The sequence below is a fragment of the Schistocerca cancellata genome, chromosome 3, assembly GCF_023864275.1.
Source record: "Schistocerca cancellata isolate TAMUIC-IGC-003103 chromosome 3, iqSchCanc2.1, whole genome shotgun sequence".
In the NCBI taxonomy this organism is placed as follows: Eukaryota; Metazoa; Arthropoda; class Insecta; order Orthoptera; family Acrididae; genus Schistocerca; species Schistocerca cancellata.
Window position 1 is genome coordinate 942,257,987 of NC_064628.1, and position 18,463 is coordinate 942,276,449.

The window sequence follows — 18,463 nt, forward strand, 5'->3', positions numbered from 1 at the left end:
GTGCTACAGAAGAATGCTGAAGATTAGATGGGTAGATCACGTAACTAATGAGGAAGTATTGGATAGGATTGGGGAGAAGAGAAGTTTGTGGCACAACTTGACCAGAAGAAGGGATCGGTTGGTAGGACATGTTCTGAGGCATCAAGGGATCACCAATTTAGTATTGGAGGGCAGCGTGGAGGGTAAAAATCGTAGGGGGAGACCAAGAGATGAATACACTAAGCAGATTCAGAAGGATGTAGGTTGCAGTAGGTACTGGGAGATGAAGCAGCTTGCACAGGATAGAGTAGCATGGAGAGCTGCATCAAACCAGTCTCAGGACTGAAGACCACAAGAACAACAACATGGTTGAAAAAGTACAGGAAGGGGAGCACATCACGGTAAACTCAATTCTGTAACATATTAAATTTTAACTAACTCAAATCCGTGACTTGGCACAGTGACTGCATTCATGTTGGAATATAAGTAGAATTCTTATGCAACCCTGCAGCACCAGTAGGGAGGTAGAACCCAACTGTGAAATTATTGACGGTTATTAAATTACAGAACCAATTTTCCATTCTGCAACGGTGTGTGCGCTATAGGGATCCAGTCCCAGACTCATACACTGTCTAGGAGAGAGCTGGGCAGGATGCGGTGGTGAGGACCTAACTACGCTCGAGAGTGCCAAGACAGCATCGTCGACAGTAACACATTTAGTAGGCCGTAATACAGGATTGTCGACCAAACCGCCGCGCCTCAGGCGGGCCGCAGGGGCAACACCTCATCAGCAGCGAAGTGCCCGCGTATCGCCGACTCGCAGTGCCTACAGGTCAGCGAAGTGTCGCCTGGAAACTGTTTCGCCACAGGATGGCCGTCGATCCGCCAACTCCGATAGCCTCCAGCTCTACGAATCGATCCTCAAACTGCACCAGTTGATATCGAAGATTTTCTCTCAGGAGTTACGATCCAAGTATTCATTGGCTTAAAGGGGGCGACTCTTAGAAACTGACAGCATCTGTGTCTGCCACATGAATGGAATGAGCTGCAGAGCTCGAACAGAAAGGTTTAGATGTTCGTTCTTCCCGCGCGCTGTTCGGGAGTGGAATGGTAGGGAGACAGTATGATTGTGGTTCGATGAACCCTCTGCCAAGCACTTATATGTGAATTGCAGAGTAATCATTTAGATGTAGATGTAGATGTGGTGGCCACCCACTCGAAGACGGATAGCGTCCAGGTGACGCAGATGGAACCTCCAGCAGGCCTACAAGGTGTCGGCGGCCCCGGCGCCCCACCAGTATCGCCTCCGCAGCCGCCAGCAGCAGAGTCCTTCCAGCTCGGACGATCGAAGACAGCTACGCGTGCTAAAGGATCGATCTCGTAGCCTCCCGTCACAATGGACAGCTGCAACCGACATGAGAACTGAGACCTACACATTGGGCAGTCGGCAGTCAGTACTCAGCAAGCAGCGATGACAATTTTTAGGATGGTACAGTACTTAAGTTGACACTGTCCGTGCACTCTGCAGCAGAGGGGATGCCTATGACATCAAGTGTCCTGGTTTTTCCTCGCTGTCAGCATTATATGTAACCTTCCTTACGAAACTCGGCATTGTCATTAGTATGACGGTTTCTGTCTGCTTCCAGGATGCCATTCTTCTTCGCTCGCCGGTCTGGGTACACGTTCGTTCCCTCATGCTGTGACAGCTTTCTTGTTTGCCGCAACTCGCTCAGCATTTCCCGCTATTTGGCAGTCTGCTGGTCACTGACACAGGTGTTTTGATTCTGGGAGTTGCCGAGGTGGTACTTGGACGAATTTTTAGTGTCCGCCAGGGTAACTACATAGGGCGTAACATCTCCTTCATAAAATTCGTCTCGAGTTTATCAGTTTGGAGCAGCGTAATAAAAATTACTCCGTAATTTGTACTAGTACTATGCAATCTTAGTTATTGTTCCATTGCAGTACAACTAATGTACATGATTCTTGCCGCTTTGGGTAGCCGTGCGGTCTAGGACGCCTTGCCATGGCTCGTTCGGCTACCCCTGTCGGAGGTTAGTCCTCCCTCGGACATGAGTGTGTGTGTTATTCTTAGCCTAACTTAGTTTAGATTAAGTAGTGTGTAAGGGTAGGGACCGATGATCTTAGCAGTTTGGTCCCATAGGAACTGACCACAAATTTCCAATTTTTTCTACATATTTCTTGACAGCTGATATACTGAAATGATAACGCAGGTCCTCCCAGAAGTCGTTTCTCACAAACTAGCACAATTATTTGTACACTTATAGATTCGTCTGTTCGGTTACATACAAACCAAGTCAGTGGTTATCTGATGCAAAAGTAAATCTGAACCATGCACTGACTTGGTTTAAAACAGAAGTAAGTTACGGAAATTGCAATCAAAGCCATTGTAGTGGTGATACGTGTCGCGCTTACGGTCGTGATACTATGAAGTTGTGTATAGCGTTATTCCTGTATGAGCTGGAACATTTGTTTGGCTGTAATTCTCCCTTTTTGCGTTTCTAGTAGTTCGTCTAGCGAGCGTACAATGTCTGCATTCATGGCATTATTTGGGTAGGCAGCATCTCTACCGGTTTCAAGAGCCAGTAGAACGTAGATGGTTCATATTTAAGTGTGGTTGTTCCAGTGATCGTAGCTGGTAGACCAAGTGTCACCTCTGCTACGTCACAAATCGTACCGTTTATTGTTACTCTGCTGTTCTGTTATTCCACTCTATTCATACCTGCTGGTTTTATGTGTTCGTAACACTTTACTATCACAACTTCTGGTCAAAAAACTGAATAGATTCAGTGGATGCCTGCTCTCTGGAAATGGGAAAACAGACTTAACTTCTCCCTTTGACACTCATCTGCTTCAGGAATAATTGGACTTCGTATGGCTGTATGCCATCTGTATCATCTTACTTGAGCAAACCGTAACACTTTCCCTCCAGCATATCTGTAGGTCTCCCAGAGCCATTGGAGCGTAGCTATCTCTATCCCCTGAGATTGTTACTACGTCTCTGGTCCATACCTGTACCAATTTTGGCATGCGACCTGAAAGAAAGGAAACGTCTTCAGTGTCTACCCCTCCATCCTTCAGAAGGCGATACTACATGGACAAAACTATGTCCCCACATACAAAGACAACATTGCATCGATGCCCCGACACTGAACAATAAAAATCACTTTGAAATATACTATAAATAGAATAAAAAGAAAACAGAATGTCTTCCTAATAATCTACACAAGAGCAGACGAAGTGCAATACAAGCAGACAACAATCCCATAATTTATCAGTCGACGTGGCCTAACGACATAAGGCAGTTCAGATGTACTCTAGTCATCAGTCGCCTGTTTCTTCTTTGTTACACGAGGCTTCGCATTCTGTATTGCAGATTTGCTAGTATATGTGGCACTGCATCGACAGCACCCCAGAGGTTTAATATGTCTCATGTGAATAATCGACTTATTTGTTGGCACCTGTTTTTTGACACTGATGCGTGACGTTATTTCCACTGCTTGGTGTCCATGGTCCAAGGTATCGGATCAGCGATTTCTTTACTTTGCGTTTTAGTGTACATGGGTTCGTTACTTCTTCCCATTGCCCAGTGCTGTGTTTTGGTAAGTTCCCTGCATGTTCTCCTCTCTGCTCTTTTTGTTCTAAAACTTTCGTATTTCCGGGTTTTGCTTGTTGCCAAATGTCTCGTAATTTCTTAGCAAACTTTTTTACTGATTCCTCGTCGTATCCAAGTTTTGGCCTAATCACATCGAAAGGTGAAGACACTCTTGTCCCATACATTACCTCCAGTGGTAAAAAACTGTTAGCTGTATGTACTTTATAATTGTACACTGCAGTTTCAAAATTTACAAATATATGTGCCACTTTTCATGATTATTGTTAATGTAATAGCTTCAAAATCATGCAATGAACTGTCTCGGTTCTTCCATTGGCTTGAGGGTGGAAGGGGCTTCTTTGCAGCTTGCGAACTTGGAACAACTGACACAACTGCTTCATAAGATTGTACATGAAACTCATACCCTGATCTGTAATTAGCGTGTATGGAATGCCAAATGCAGCCAGTCAGTTATTTACTAATGCTTGAGCCACAGTACTCTGTTTTAGTCGGAAATTGTAACCGTTACTTGCATCACAAAACAGAATAAATTTCTTTTCAAAATCGCGGAATATCGAAACTGGGTCCGATGTCAGTGCGCGATTTACAGTGTCGATCGCCACCTGACATTCTGTGGACTATTCAAATTTTGCTCCTTTCCGTAACAAATGGTTTAAGGGTCCGGCAGTTTCAGCAAAATCATTTATGACTCGGCGATAATACTTACAGAGACCGATGAAACTCTGCAACTGTCTAACTGTCTTCGGTGCCTGACTTGTTGAGACTAAACGTCGATCTGTTCTCTTACCTTCCTTGCTAATAGTATGTTCTAGATATTTTACATCCGTTGCTGCAAACTGACATTCATCGATGCTTAGCATTACACAAGCTGCGACATTGTCTTAGCATTAGTCGTGCTGTTATCAGTCTTTTAAATACCTCAACCAGTCATCGCACACGATTTACATCTCCTCTGAAAACACAGTTATGTCATCCAGCCAGATCATAGATTGTTTTGGTTTCAACTGCTTAACTGCGCCATCCAGTAATCTTTGAAAGATGGTTGACGCATTCTTGAGTCCGAACGGCATTCGACGATATTCGGTATGACATCCCGGCAGGAAAACACATGTCTTTGGTCGGTCCTCTTCTATTCCGCTCTCTAAATCCATTGTGCAGAAACAGTTACACTGATTCAAGTTGTCGAGAGTCTCTGTTATGGTTGATATCGTATATGCATCGGTGATCGATCGTGCATTGAGATATCGGTAGTTATAACAAAATCCGTATTTTTAGTGCCATCTTGCAACTTTTTTGGGACCATAATTACTTGTTCACCCCATGGACTATCACTGTAGTTAATACACTTTCCCCCTAGCTGCTCATCGATAAATTCTTTCATTATCGGCTACATACACTTCGCAACTGCATATGGGTTCTTGAACACTAGAGCACTATTCTCTGACGATATTCTGTGTTTTGTTGGGTTAACGGACCACTCGGTTTAAACAAATCAACGAACTGCTGTAACAATACTTCTGTTGCTTCTGCATAATTTCTCTATAAATGTTTGACTTTGTCATGTAACCCGCATTCACTGACGGTTTGCTTGAAGCAGAGGCACTCCCTTGACTTCTCTTTTCGAAACCTCCAAATTAGCAATTAGTGAACCCTTTGCCAAAGTCACTTCGCCCCATACCAAATTATCCAAGACCGACCGGAACAATAAAATCTACATCCACGTCACCGACACGTACTATTGCGTTCAAAACAGTGTTACTTATCAAATTCTTCATTAATTTCCAATGGCTCCACAACATATAATGAATCCTAGGTAGGTGTGTATCTATGCTCACTCAGATCAACTTCCCTGTACTTTGCGATATCGTATCAATCGAGCTGATCCTTAGTGCCTGTGGACGCAGTTTATTTGGTACCACCTTCATTATCGGTGAAACTTGCGACAGTGTAACACTTGGCACTATTGCCGCTAGCGGAAACAATGTACCTCGAAAATAAATTGCAAGCTGCAAAGGGTGAATGTTTAGCACGAAAGTCGAGTCCCAAAATCGCACGATACCCCTCTCCATCAAGCAGCAATACTTCTACACGGTATCAGGAACAAATATTTCCCACGCTAAATCTGAGCAGCGTCCATCCAAATGACTTAACGTCATTACCATCTACTCCGCATAATCTACACTTTGGCGACCGCAGTCCCTTTCTGCCCAAGAGATCCAGAATGGGTACTGACACCATGTGAGGCCCTGTGTCGACAATAAATCTATATTCCGTACCATTTACTTTGCTCAGCAGACAGCACTTCATCTGTGCACACGTTTCTGCAGGCTCGTGTTCTACTGGGAATGCCGTCTGACGACCAGTTATTAGTTCTTAGCTTGTACCGTGCTTTTTCCGACACACGGTTATGGCCCACCTCTCTCCTTTCATAACAACCAGACTGACGAGAATGGTTTCTGATGTCACCAGTGCACCCACATCTAAAACACTTCCTTCAGAATAAAACACATCGCCATCACTCCGTCTTCGTGTGGCAATGTACAGGGCTATTACAAATGATTGAAGCGATTTCGTAAATTCACTGTAGCTCCATTCATTGACATATGGTCACGACACATTACAGCTACGTAGAAAAACTCATGAAGTTTTGTTCGGCTGAAGCCGCACTTCAGGTTTCTGCCGCCAGAGCGCTCGAGAGCGCAGTGAGACAAAATGGCGACAGGAGCCGAGAAAGCGTATGTCGTGCTTGAAATGCACTCACATCAGTCAGTCATAACAGTGCAACGACACTTCAGGACGAAGTTCAACAAAGATCCACAAATTGCTAACTCCATTCGGCGATAGTATGCGCAGTTTAAAGCTTCTGGATGCCTCTGTAAGGGGAAATCAACGGGTCGGCCTGCAGTGAGCGAAGAAACGGTTGAACGCGTGCGGGCAAGTTTCACGCGTAGCCCGCGGAAGTCGACGAATAAAGCAAGCAGGGAGCTAAACGTACCACAGCCGACGGTTTGGAAAATCTTACGGAAAAGGCTAAAGCAGAAGCCTTACCGTTTACAATTGCTACAAGCCCTGACACCCGATGACAAAGTCAAACGCTTTGAATTTTCGGCGCGGTTGCAACAGCTCATGGAAGAGGATGCGTTCAGTGCGAAACTTGTTTTCAGTGATGAAGCAACATTTTTTCTTAATGGTGAAGTGAACAGACACAATGTGCGAATCTGGGCGGTAGAGAATCCCCACGCATTCATGCAGAAAATTCGCAATTCACCAAAAGTTAACGTGTTTTGTGCAATCTCACGGTTTAAAGTTTACGGCCCCTTTTTCTTCTGCGAAAAAAACGTTACAGGACACGTGTATCTGGACATGCTGGAAAATTGGCTCATGCCACAACTGGAGACCGACAGCGCCGACTTCATCTTTCAACCGGATGGTGCTCCACCGCACTTCCATCATGATGTTCGGCATTTCTTAAACAGGAGATTGGAAAACCGATGGATCTGTCGTGGTGGAGATCACGATCAGCAATTCATGTCATGGCCTCCACGCTCTCCCGACTTAACCCTATGCGATTTCTTTCTGTGGGGTTATGTGAAAGATTCAGTATTTAAACCTCCTCTACCAAGAAACGTGCCAGAACTGCGAGCTCGCATCAACGATGCTTTCGAACTCATTGATGGGGACATGCTGCGCCGAGTGTGGGAGGAACTTGATTATCGGCTTGATGTCTGCCGAATCACTAAAGGGGCACATATCGAACATTTGTGAATGCCTAAAAAAACTTTTTGAGTTTTTGTATGTGTGTGCAAAGCATTGTGAAAATATCTCAAATAATAAAGTTATTGTAGAGCTGTGAAATTGCTTCAATTATTTGTAATAACCCTGAACTTCTGCGACAGTCCATTGATTTCCCCCAAAGAACCAGGCGCTGTTCTGCTTTCCATACCACTGTATTAGATTGTTTGCCAGTTCGTCAAACGTTTGGGCCTTACTGAGGGTCTCGTGGTACATAACGTACGTTTTCGCGTCACCCACAAACCTGAATGTAGCCGTATTTAAGCACGTTTCTTCTGATCACATTCTCAGTTTGGCGGCAGCCTTTATATAAGTAATAAAAATAGATGCATCCTCGAATACTTTCTCCGAAAATGGCGCTGTGAGGTTAGCTGTTGAGGGATCGATGGAGTGGGCAGCTTCATTTTCTACTGAATGAATGAGTCCATGGGCCCCCAACGACTCTACATTGATCTGTCCTCCTATGAAATGCTTCATTCTTTTGCTCCTGTTACGTTGTTGTTTGAAAAATCGCAGTTATACGCCCTTCAAGGTTGGCACCGTTTCATTCAGAGAGGGTGCTCGTGTGTTTGACGTTTGTGTCAACTCCGTCTGCTGTTGATAACTGGGAATTCGGGTCGGAAGGTTTGGGATCGGTTTACACTAATGGAAGGATTGGGATCCCCACATAACTGCTCCGGCGTTCATGATCTAGACTTTAGTATAGTCAAAGGAGTGTTAAAAAGAGTCAGCAGTAAAACCGACTGAGCAGAGTTTAGAAAAATAACATTTAAACAGCTACCAATAATTACAAACCGCCAGCCATTAATAATTCACAAAAAGTACAGAATATTGAAAACAATTAATTACAGTGAACAAAATTTACCGAGAAATTTTTTTTAATTAATGGACCTTTAAACAGCTGGCTTTAATTATGAATTCATTGTCACTCAGTAGACAGCAAAAGTACAGAATTTTTTCGAAATAAAGACTATTACAGTTACTGAATAGTTAGCCACAGTTAACCAAAATTTCCTGATCAGATTTTAAGCAAATATCTTTTAAAAAACTGATGAATTATGAACTCAATGTCATTTAGTAGACAGCGAAACACATAATTTTGGAAACAGTTAAGAGTCACTAAATCAGCAGCTACAGTTAGCCAAAATTCACTGGTCATATTTTAAGCAAATCACTTATAAACAGCTGATATTAACTATGAACTCACTGTCATTCAGTGGACAGTAAAATACAGAATTTTAAAAACAATTAACAGGCACTAAATAAGCAGCTACAGTTAGCCAAAATTCACAGACGAGTTTTTAACCAAATGACCTTTAAAAAGCCGCTGTTAATTACGAGTGGTAGTTGTATAAACCCCACCGGTTGGGAGGAGGGGGGGGAGGGAGGGAGAGGCAGTAACATATACGAAGTTACTTAGCCTGGATTTGATGCCACCTGTCCTTGCACTCGCTAAGCCCTCAAGACATCGGGCCGCCTTCACTAGAGTTGGGCCGGCCAAATAACCTCCAAGTCGCTGGTGCGTTTTCCTTAATATCATGCCCACTCACGGAAACCGCTTCGCAGATCAGGCGATAACCGACAGTCAAACCAGGCTCGGCGCATTCACGAGAGCTGACTCGTTCCCTCTTGTAGCATCGAGAACTCCAAACATCTCGCGCCCCTAGACCACTGTTCCGCACACCACAGGCTTCGAGGCCTTTGTCCCTACCGATGGCGCAACCAGCGTAACTCCAGTGTTAGACAGGCAAAGATTGTCAACGAGGGGCCAAATCGCTAAAGACCAAGCCTTCACTGCTCAGCCCTTATACCAGAAAAAATGAAACTGCACACATGTTGTTGTCGTTGTGGTCTTCAGTCGTTAGACTGGTTTGATGCAGCTCTCCATGCTACTCTATCCTGTGCAAGCTGCTTCATCTCCCAGTACGTACTACAGCCTACATATTTCTGAATATGCTTAGTGTATTCATTTCTTGTTCTCCCTCTATGATTTTTCCCCTCCACGCTGCCCTCCAGTACTAAACTGGTGAGCCCTCGATGCCTCAGAACATGTCCTACCAACCGATCCCTTCTTCTTGTCAAGTCGTGCCGCAAACTCTTCTTCTCCCCAATTCGATTCCATTCCTCCTCATTGGTTATGTGATCCAAGCATCAAAACTTCATCATTCTTCTGTAGCACCACATTTCGAAAGTTTATATTCTCTTCTTATCCAAACTATTTATCGTTCATGTTTCACTTCCATACATGGCTACATTCCATACAAATACTTTCAGAAAAAGACTTCCTGACACTTAAATCTATACTCGATGTTAACAAATTTCTCTTCTTCAGAAACGCTTTCCTTGCCATTGCCAGTCTACATTTTATATCCTCTCTACTTCTACCATCATCAGTTATTTTGCTCCCCAAATAGCAAAACTCGTTCATTACTTTAAGTGTCTCATTTCCTAATCTAATTTCCTCAGCATACCCGAGTTAACTCGACGACATTCCATTATCCTCGTTTTGCTTTTGTTGATGTTCATCCTATATCCTCCTTTCAAGACACTGTCCATTCCGTTCAACTGCTCTTCCAAGTTCTTTGCTGTCTCTGACAGAATTACAATGTCATCGGTAAACCTTAAAGTTTTTATTTCTTCTCCAAGGATTTTAATACCTACTCCGAATTTTTCTTTTGTTTCCTTTACTTCTTGCTCAATATACAGATTGAATAACATCGGGGAGAGGCTATAACCCTGTCTCACTCCCTTCCCAACCACTGCTTCTCTTTCATGTCCCTCGACACTTATAATTGCCATCTGGTATCTGTACAAATTGGAAATAGCCTTTCGCTCCTTGTATTTTATCCCTGTCACCTTCAGAATTTGAAAGAGAGTATTCCAGTCAACATTGTCAAAAGCTTTATCTAAGTCTATAAATGCGAGAAACGTAGGTTTGCCTTTTCTTATTATAGCTTCTAAGACAAGCCTTAGGGTCGGTATTGCTTCACGTGTTCCAACATTTCTACGGAATCCAAACTCATCCTCCCCGACGTCGGCTTCTAGCAGTTTTTCCATTCGTCTGTAAAGAATTCGCGTTAGTATTTTGCAGCTGTGACTTATTAAACTGATAGGTCGATAATTTTCACATCTGTCAACACCTGCTTTGTTTGGGATTGGATTTATTATATTATTCTTGAAGTCCGAGGGTATTTCGCCTGTCTCATACATTTTGCTCACCAGATGGTAGAGTTTTGTCAGCACTGGCTCTCCCAAGGTCAGTAGTTCTAATGGAATGCTGTTTACTCCTGGGGCCTTGTTTGGACTCAGGTCTTTCAGTGCTGTGTCGAACTCTTCACGCAGTATCATATCTCCCATTTCATCTTTATCTACATCCTCTTCAATTTCCATAATATTGCCCTCAAGTACATCGCCCTTGTATAGAACCTCTATATACTCCTTCCACCTTTGTGCTTTCCCTTCTTTGCTTAGAACTGGGTTCCCATATGAGCTCTTGATATTCATGCAAGTGGTACTCTTGTCTCCAAAGGTCTCTTTAATTAGGCAGTATCTATCTTACCCCTAGTGAGATAAGCCGCTTCATCCTTACATTTGTCCTCTAGGCGTCCCTGCTTACCCATTTTGCATTTCCTGTCGATCTCATTTTTGAGACGCTTGTATTCCTTTTTGTCTGCTTCATTTACTGCATTTTTATATTTTCTCCTTTCGTCTATTAAATTCAATATTTCTTCTGTTACCCAAGTATTTCTCCTAGCCCTCGTATTTTTACCTACTTGATCCCCTGCTGCCTTCACTACTTCAACCCTCAGAGCTACACATTCTTCTTCTACTGTATTTCTTTCTCCCATTCTTGTCAATTGTTCCCTTATGCTCTCCCTAAAATTCTGTACAACCTCTGGTTTAGTCAGTTTATCCAGGTCCCATCTCCTTAAATTGCTTCCTTTTTGCAGTTTCTGCAGTTTTAATCTACAGTTCATAACCAATAGATTGTGGTCAGAGTCCACATCCGCCCCTGGAAATGTCTTACAATTTAAAACTGGTTCCTAAATCTCTGTCTTACCATTATATAATCTATCTGAGACCTGTCAGTATCTTCAGGTTTCTTCCATGTTTACAACCTTCTTTCATGATTCTTGAACCAGCTGTTAGCTATGATTAAGTTATGCTCTGTGCAAAATTCTACCAGGCGGCTTCCTCTTTAATTTCTTACCCCCAATACATATTCACCTACTACGTTTGCTTCTCTTCCTTTTCTTACTATCGAATTCCAGTCACCCATGACTATTAAATTTTCGTCTCCCTTCACTATCTGAATAATTTCTTTTATCCCATGATACATTTCTAGAACGTCTTCGTCATCTGGAGAGCTAGTTGGCTTCGTGTCTATCTCGGCCACAATAATGCGTTGACTATGCTGTTTGTAGTAGCTTACCCGCACTCCTATTTTTTATTCGTTATTAAACCTACTCCTGCATTACCCCTATTTGATTTTGTATTTATAACCCTGTATTCACCTGAACAGATGTCTTGTTCCTCCTGGCACCGAACTTCACTAATTCCCACTATATCTAACCTATTCATTTCCATTTTTAAATTTTCTGACCTACCTGCCCGATTAAGGGATCTGACATTCCACGCTCCGATCCGTAGAACACCAGTTTTCTTTCTCCTGATAACGACGTCCTCTTGAGTAGTCCCCGCCCGGAGATCCGAATGGGGGACTATTTTACCTCCGGAATATTTTACCCAAGAGGACGCCATCATCATTTAATCATACAGTAAAGCTGCATGCCCTCGGGAAAAATTACGGCCGTAGTTTCCCCTTGCTTTCAGCCGTTCGCAGTACCAGCACAGCCAGGTCGTTTTGGTTAGTGTTACAAGGCCAGATCAGTTAATCATCCAGGCTGTTGCTCCTGCAGCTACTGAAAAGGCTGCTGCCCCTCTTCAGGAAACACATGTTTGTCTGGTCTCTCAACAGATACCCCTTCGTTGTTGGTGCACCTACGGTACGGCTATCTGTATCGCTGAGGCACGCAAGCCTCCCCACCAACGGCAAGGTCTATGGCTCATTGGGGAGGACTGCACACATAAAAAAATAATTATACTTAATCTTTATGCTGTATCATAGCTCTTCTAGATCTTGTGCACTGGTGTGCTTCGGCAGCAACCCTTCTACGCATAATACAAGTATCTGACAAAACTTGAACATATGGCAAGTTATTAAACTTCTCTAGTGTTCCCACGGACCTGAGATATGTTCCCGCACTCTAATAAACGACACTTTTAATTTACAGTGGAAGATCCCTACGGTTCAGCATGGTCATAAAAAATTGAAGAACAAGACAGCAAACGAAGTACAGTCTCTCATCACACTGTACTTTTATGAGCTTCAACTCGTAGCTGTTGACATGTCAGAACCGCGTAGACGGTGTGCTGCCGTTGTCCTATAAATGTCCGAGAAGTGCAGGTGTCTCACCACTGCAACCACTTGCCGACACCCTAGGGGTCCAATCCCAGCATCCTATAGTCATCAGAAGAGAACTGCGTGGGATGGGGAGGTGGCAACCTAAGTACGCTCGAGAGCCCCAAGAAAACATCGCTGACAACAACACATTTATTAGGCAGAGAAGCGCCTCGTCAGCAGCGGAACACCGCCGTGTGATGGCGATTGACTTGCGGTACCGCCAGCGCAGCGAAGCGTCGGCTGGCAACTGTTTCAGCACGGCAAGTTCCGGCAGCCTCCAGCACTACGAATCGATCTCCAAAGTGCACTCGCAGACGTTGAAGATTTGCAATCAGAACTTACGATCAGGATATTCACTGACTCGTTGGGGGAGGCCTTTGCACCCCATCAGTCTGGCGTCAGAAGTTGGCAGCAGCGCAGCTACAGCCAGACTCGTGGTTCCACAGACCACCGAGGACAGCTGGGCGTGCCGAGGGCCGACCTCCATAGCCTCTCGTCTCCAGATAGCTGCAACTGACGCAGGAACTGAGACTACGCACTGCGAAGTCAGTACTAAGCAATCAGTAATGACATTTGTTGAGAAGGGTAGAGTATTTATGTTAGCGCTTCCCCTGCGCTCTGCGGCGATGGGGGGTGGCTAGTTTCTGCTCGCTTTCAGGTCTCCTAGTGATTCATTTTTTAGCAACTTCACCTTTCAGAGGGTCTTTGCTGCTGGCATGACACCTGGATATTTAAAATTGCGTCGTACCTAGCCTTTCTTACGAAACTCGGCTTTGACAGTTGTATGACGGTGTCTCTCGGCTTTCGTGCTGTCATTATGCTACACTCGCAGTCCCGGGTGCTCGGTCGTTCCCAACTGCTGCGATCCCTTCCACCGGGCCTGATATCCCTGGCTGACAAGCTGTGTGCCAGACCCAGACTCGAACTCGGAATTTTCACCTCTAGTGGACAAGTGCTCTACCAACTGAGCTACGAAAGCACGACTTGCGACCCGTCTTCATAGCTTTACTTCCGCCAGTACCTCGTCTCCTACCTCCCAAACACCAGAGAAATTGTCCTACGAAACTTACGGGATTAGCACTCTTGAAAGAAAGGGTATTGCGGAGACATGGCTTAGCCACAGCCTGGGATGTTTCCAGAATGAATTTTTCACACTGCAGCGTTATGCGCGCCGACATGAAACTCAAAAACTAGAATCTTTTTTGGTCTACCAGCAGTAAACTGTGTGAAAAACATTATCCTACATATGCAACGTGAGCTAGTTGATGATACACCAAGAGTTATTTCATTTCAATCTTGAATAGTCTTGCTTCCTTTAGAGACGCAGACTTTGAATACATTCATGCATGGCATGTATGCATCGTATACTTGTAGTAGCGGGTTGCGCCGCCAGAGGCCAGAGGTAAGAGCTCTATTGAGTAATTCTGCCACGCGGCGTCACCCAGCAGTGAGAGGTGTGCTTTCTTTCGCAGTTCTTTGAGTGTACGTACAGTGCATATGTTACACGAGGAAATGGCTAGTTCTTACAAACAACGTGCGGCAGTGAAGTTTTGTTTCTTGTTCGGCAAGAACGCAGCAGAAACTGTTGCGATGATTCAGATAGCCTACAAAGACCATGCTCTTAGCAAAACACAAGTGTACGAATGGATTTTCTCGGTTTAAAAAAGGGAGAAGTGATGGTTGAAGATCAGCCCCATTCCGGTCGACCTTCAACTGTTCGAAGCGAAGACAACATCGACAAAATCCGTGATCTCATCAGTGAAGATCGACGCAGGACAATCGATCTACTCGGGAACTTGTCCGGGTTGTCCTGGAGCTCAATTCAGCGCATCTTGACCATCGATTTGGGGAGGCAAAGAGTGGCAGCAAAATTCGTGCCGAAAGCTTCTTACCGGAGATCAAGGGGATCGTCGCGCTCAAAGCCTGTCTCGAAATGAAGGACGCGTTCAAAGATGATCCACATTTTTTCAACAGGTGATGAGTCATGGTGCTATGGGTACGATCCAGAAAGTAAACAACAGTCATCACAATGGAAGTCACCTGGCTCACCTCGACCAAAAAAAAAGGTTGACAATTGAAACCGAATGTGAAAAAGATGTTGATCTGGTTTTTTTTTTATATATTTATATCAAAGGGGTAGTACACTCTGAATTTGTCCCTGAAAACCAGACAGTAAACCAACAATTCTATTAGGAGGTTATGATATGGCTTCGCAGAAAGTTTGTCGCAAAAACGACCGACTTTGTGGGCTTCTGATGTGTGGTTCCTGAATCACGACAACGCTCCAGCACACGGCTCTCACCGTTCGCCAATTTTTGGCCTCAACGACTGACGACTACCTTGACCCACACGCCCTATTCGCCGGATTTAGCACCCTCGGACTTCTTCCTGTTCCCGAGGATGAAAAGAGACCTGAGAGGGAAGCGTTTTGCGGATGTGCAAGACGTAAAACCCAATGTCATGAAAGTGCTAGCAGATATCAAACAGGACACTGGAATGAACGTATGGAGAAGTGTATTAATGCTAATGGAGAGTACTTCGAAGGAGATTAAGGCTGTATTTGAAAACAATAATGCATATACTTTCAAGAAAAAAATCCCGGTTATTTTTGGGTCCCCCCTCGTACATGTACATCTGCACCTACACCAACATCCTTCATGTAAAGCGACATCCTCACTCTGCAGACGGATGTGGTGTGCATCGCAGAGGGTCATTTCCATAGCACTGTGCAATGCAGTAGTGAGGCTGTTTACATTCCTAGCTGTGTGTACTGTAACAAGTCTAACATTATCTTCGCGGCCACTAGAAGAGAAATAAACAGGGTGTTCTCGTAGTTTTCTAGAGTCGTCAGCCAGCACTTGCTCTTGAAACACTGGAAGTACTCTTTTGCAGGTTAATTATTGTAAGGTGTCCGCTAGCTCTAGGTCTTCAGAATTTCAGAGTCGCTCTTGCACCAGTGAACCGAATTCTGCCACTTGCTGTACGTACCACTGAGTCTGTTTGATCTTTCCACTTCCTATCCCAAGAAATTCTAATAGCCATGTATTTGTTTTAGTTGACTGATCCGAGTACTGACTTAATGATATTGCAACCGCAGGACAGAAGAACGATCTGTCATGTATACAACGTAAACTGCACAACAAAATTAAAGGGGTCATTTTTCGGAACGACGTCATTTTCAGCCATTGCGACAAAGATGTTGAAAATTTGTCTGGAACGTGTCGACAAACTTCGTCTGCGACGTTGCAAAAGCCTGACGACCTGCGACCTGCCACCTGCCCCCCACTCTCGGCGCCACCGTGGGCGTGTCACACCACAGGACCCTCCCCACGCCTCCCACGACTCTGCGATGGAGGCACAACAGTGACGCCCAGCGTGGAAATCACGAGGTTACAGGAAGAACACAAGGAAAGTGAAACAAAAATAATGCAACGTAGCCGAATTAAATCAGGGGATAGTCAGGAAAATAATGTTTATGGGCGTTGTGGAAAAGATGTAAGAAAAAGACTGTCAATATCATTAACATGCATTTCAAATAAAGTGAAATATATTAACATGGAATAAAAACTATTAAAGTTTTTCTGAAGGTATTCGCATGGAATGAAGTCTTGGTAAGGCTGTGAAACGTCGACAATAAGCAGTGCATAGAAAAGAATAGCAGGTTTCCAAGTGTCGTGCTATAGAAGAATAATCAGAATTATGTATGGATGTAACGAATAACTAATAATGAGCACTGAATCGAATGGGGGGTAAACGAAATTTGTGGCATAACTCGAGTAAGAGTAGGTACTAGTTGATGTGACTCTTCAGCTACAACTACATCTTCTACTACCTGGATACTCTGCAGTCCACCTTACGGCGCGAGGCGGAGGGTATCCCTTACCAATGCAAGTCATTTCCTTTCCTGTTCCACTCGCAAATAGAACGATGGCAAACCGACTGTCTATATGTCTCCTAATTTCCCGTATCTCATCTTCGTGGTCCTTACGAGTAATGTACGACGGACGCCGGAGTGGCCGAGCCGTTCTAGGTGCTTCAGTCTGGAACCGCGCAACCGCTATGGTCGCAGGTTCGAATCCTGCCTTGGCCATGGATGTGTGTGATGTCCTTAGGTTAGTTAGGTTTAAGTAGTTCTAAGTTCTAGGGGACTGATGACCTCAGAGCCATTTGCACCAGTTTTTGCAGTCAGCTGAAATCGCCGATTCTCTAATTTTTCCCAACAATGTTCCTTGAAAAGCACGTGCTTTCCCTCCAGGGATTCCCATTTGAGTACCTGAAGCAATTCCGTAACACTAGCGTGTTTTTCGAACCTATCAGTAACAAATCCAGCATCCAGCCTGTGAATTGTTTCCATGTCTTCCTTGAAACCGAACGGTATGGATACCAAACATTCGAACAGTACTCATGAATATGACACACCAGCATCCTATATACAGTCTCCTTTACAGGTGAAGTACGCTTTCCTAGCATTCTCCCAATAAACCGAATGGCGTTCCATATTACAGTTCTCGCACGCTCCTTCCACCTCACATCGCTTCGCAACGTTAGGTCCAGATATTTAAACAACTTGACTGTGTCAACCAGGTCAGTAGTAATACTGTATGCCGACATTACAGGTTTGATCTTCCTACTCATCCACGTTAACTTACATGTTTCTCCACTCAGAGCCAGCTGCCACTCATAACACCAACTGCAAAGTTTGCCCAAATCATCTTGTACCCTCCTACAGTCACTCAACTTGGACACCTCACCGTGCACCGCATATTACTGCCCACCGTCACCATGTCCGCCAAATCATTTACGTATATAGAGAAGAACAATCACAGTTCCCTGGGGCACTCCTGACGGTACCCTTGTCTCTGATGAACATTCACCGTCGAGGACAACATATTTGGTTTTATGAGTTAAGAAGCCTTCGAGCCACTATCTTATCTTGGACTGTATCCCATTACTCGTAACTTCTTTAACAGGCTCCAGTAGGGCAACGTTTCAAACACCTTCCGGAAATCTAGAAATACTGAGTTGCCTTTTTCCCTTCATCCATAGTTCTTAGCATATCACGTGAGAAAAGAGCAAGCTGCGTTTCGCACGAGCGATGCTTTCTAAAACCATGCTGCTGCATGGACATAAACTTCTCGGTCTCAAGAAAATTTATTTTGCTCTAACAGAGAATACGTTTAAGAATTCTGCAGCAAACCTATCGATCTGTAATTTTGCGGATCCGTACTTTTGTCATCCTTATACACAGGAGTCACCTGCTCTTTTTTCCAGTCGCTTGGGACTTTACACTGGGCGAAAGATTCACGATAAATGGAAGTCAAATGAAGAGCCAGTGCCTTAGACTATTATTTACGAACAGGATTCCATGTGGAGCCGGTGACGTTTGTTTTCAACTCCTTCAAGCGAATTTACACTACTGGCAATTAAAATTGCTACACTAAGAAGAAATGCAAGTGATAAACGGGTAGTCATTGGACAAATATATTATACTAGACCTGGCACGTGATTACATTTTCACGCAGTTTTGGTGCATACATCCTGAGAAATCAGTACCCAGAACAACGACCTCTGGCCGTAATAACGGCCTTGATGCG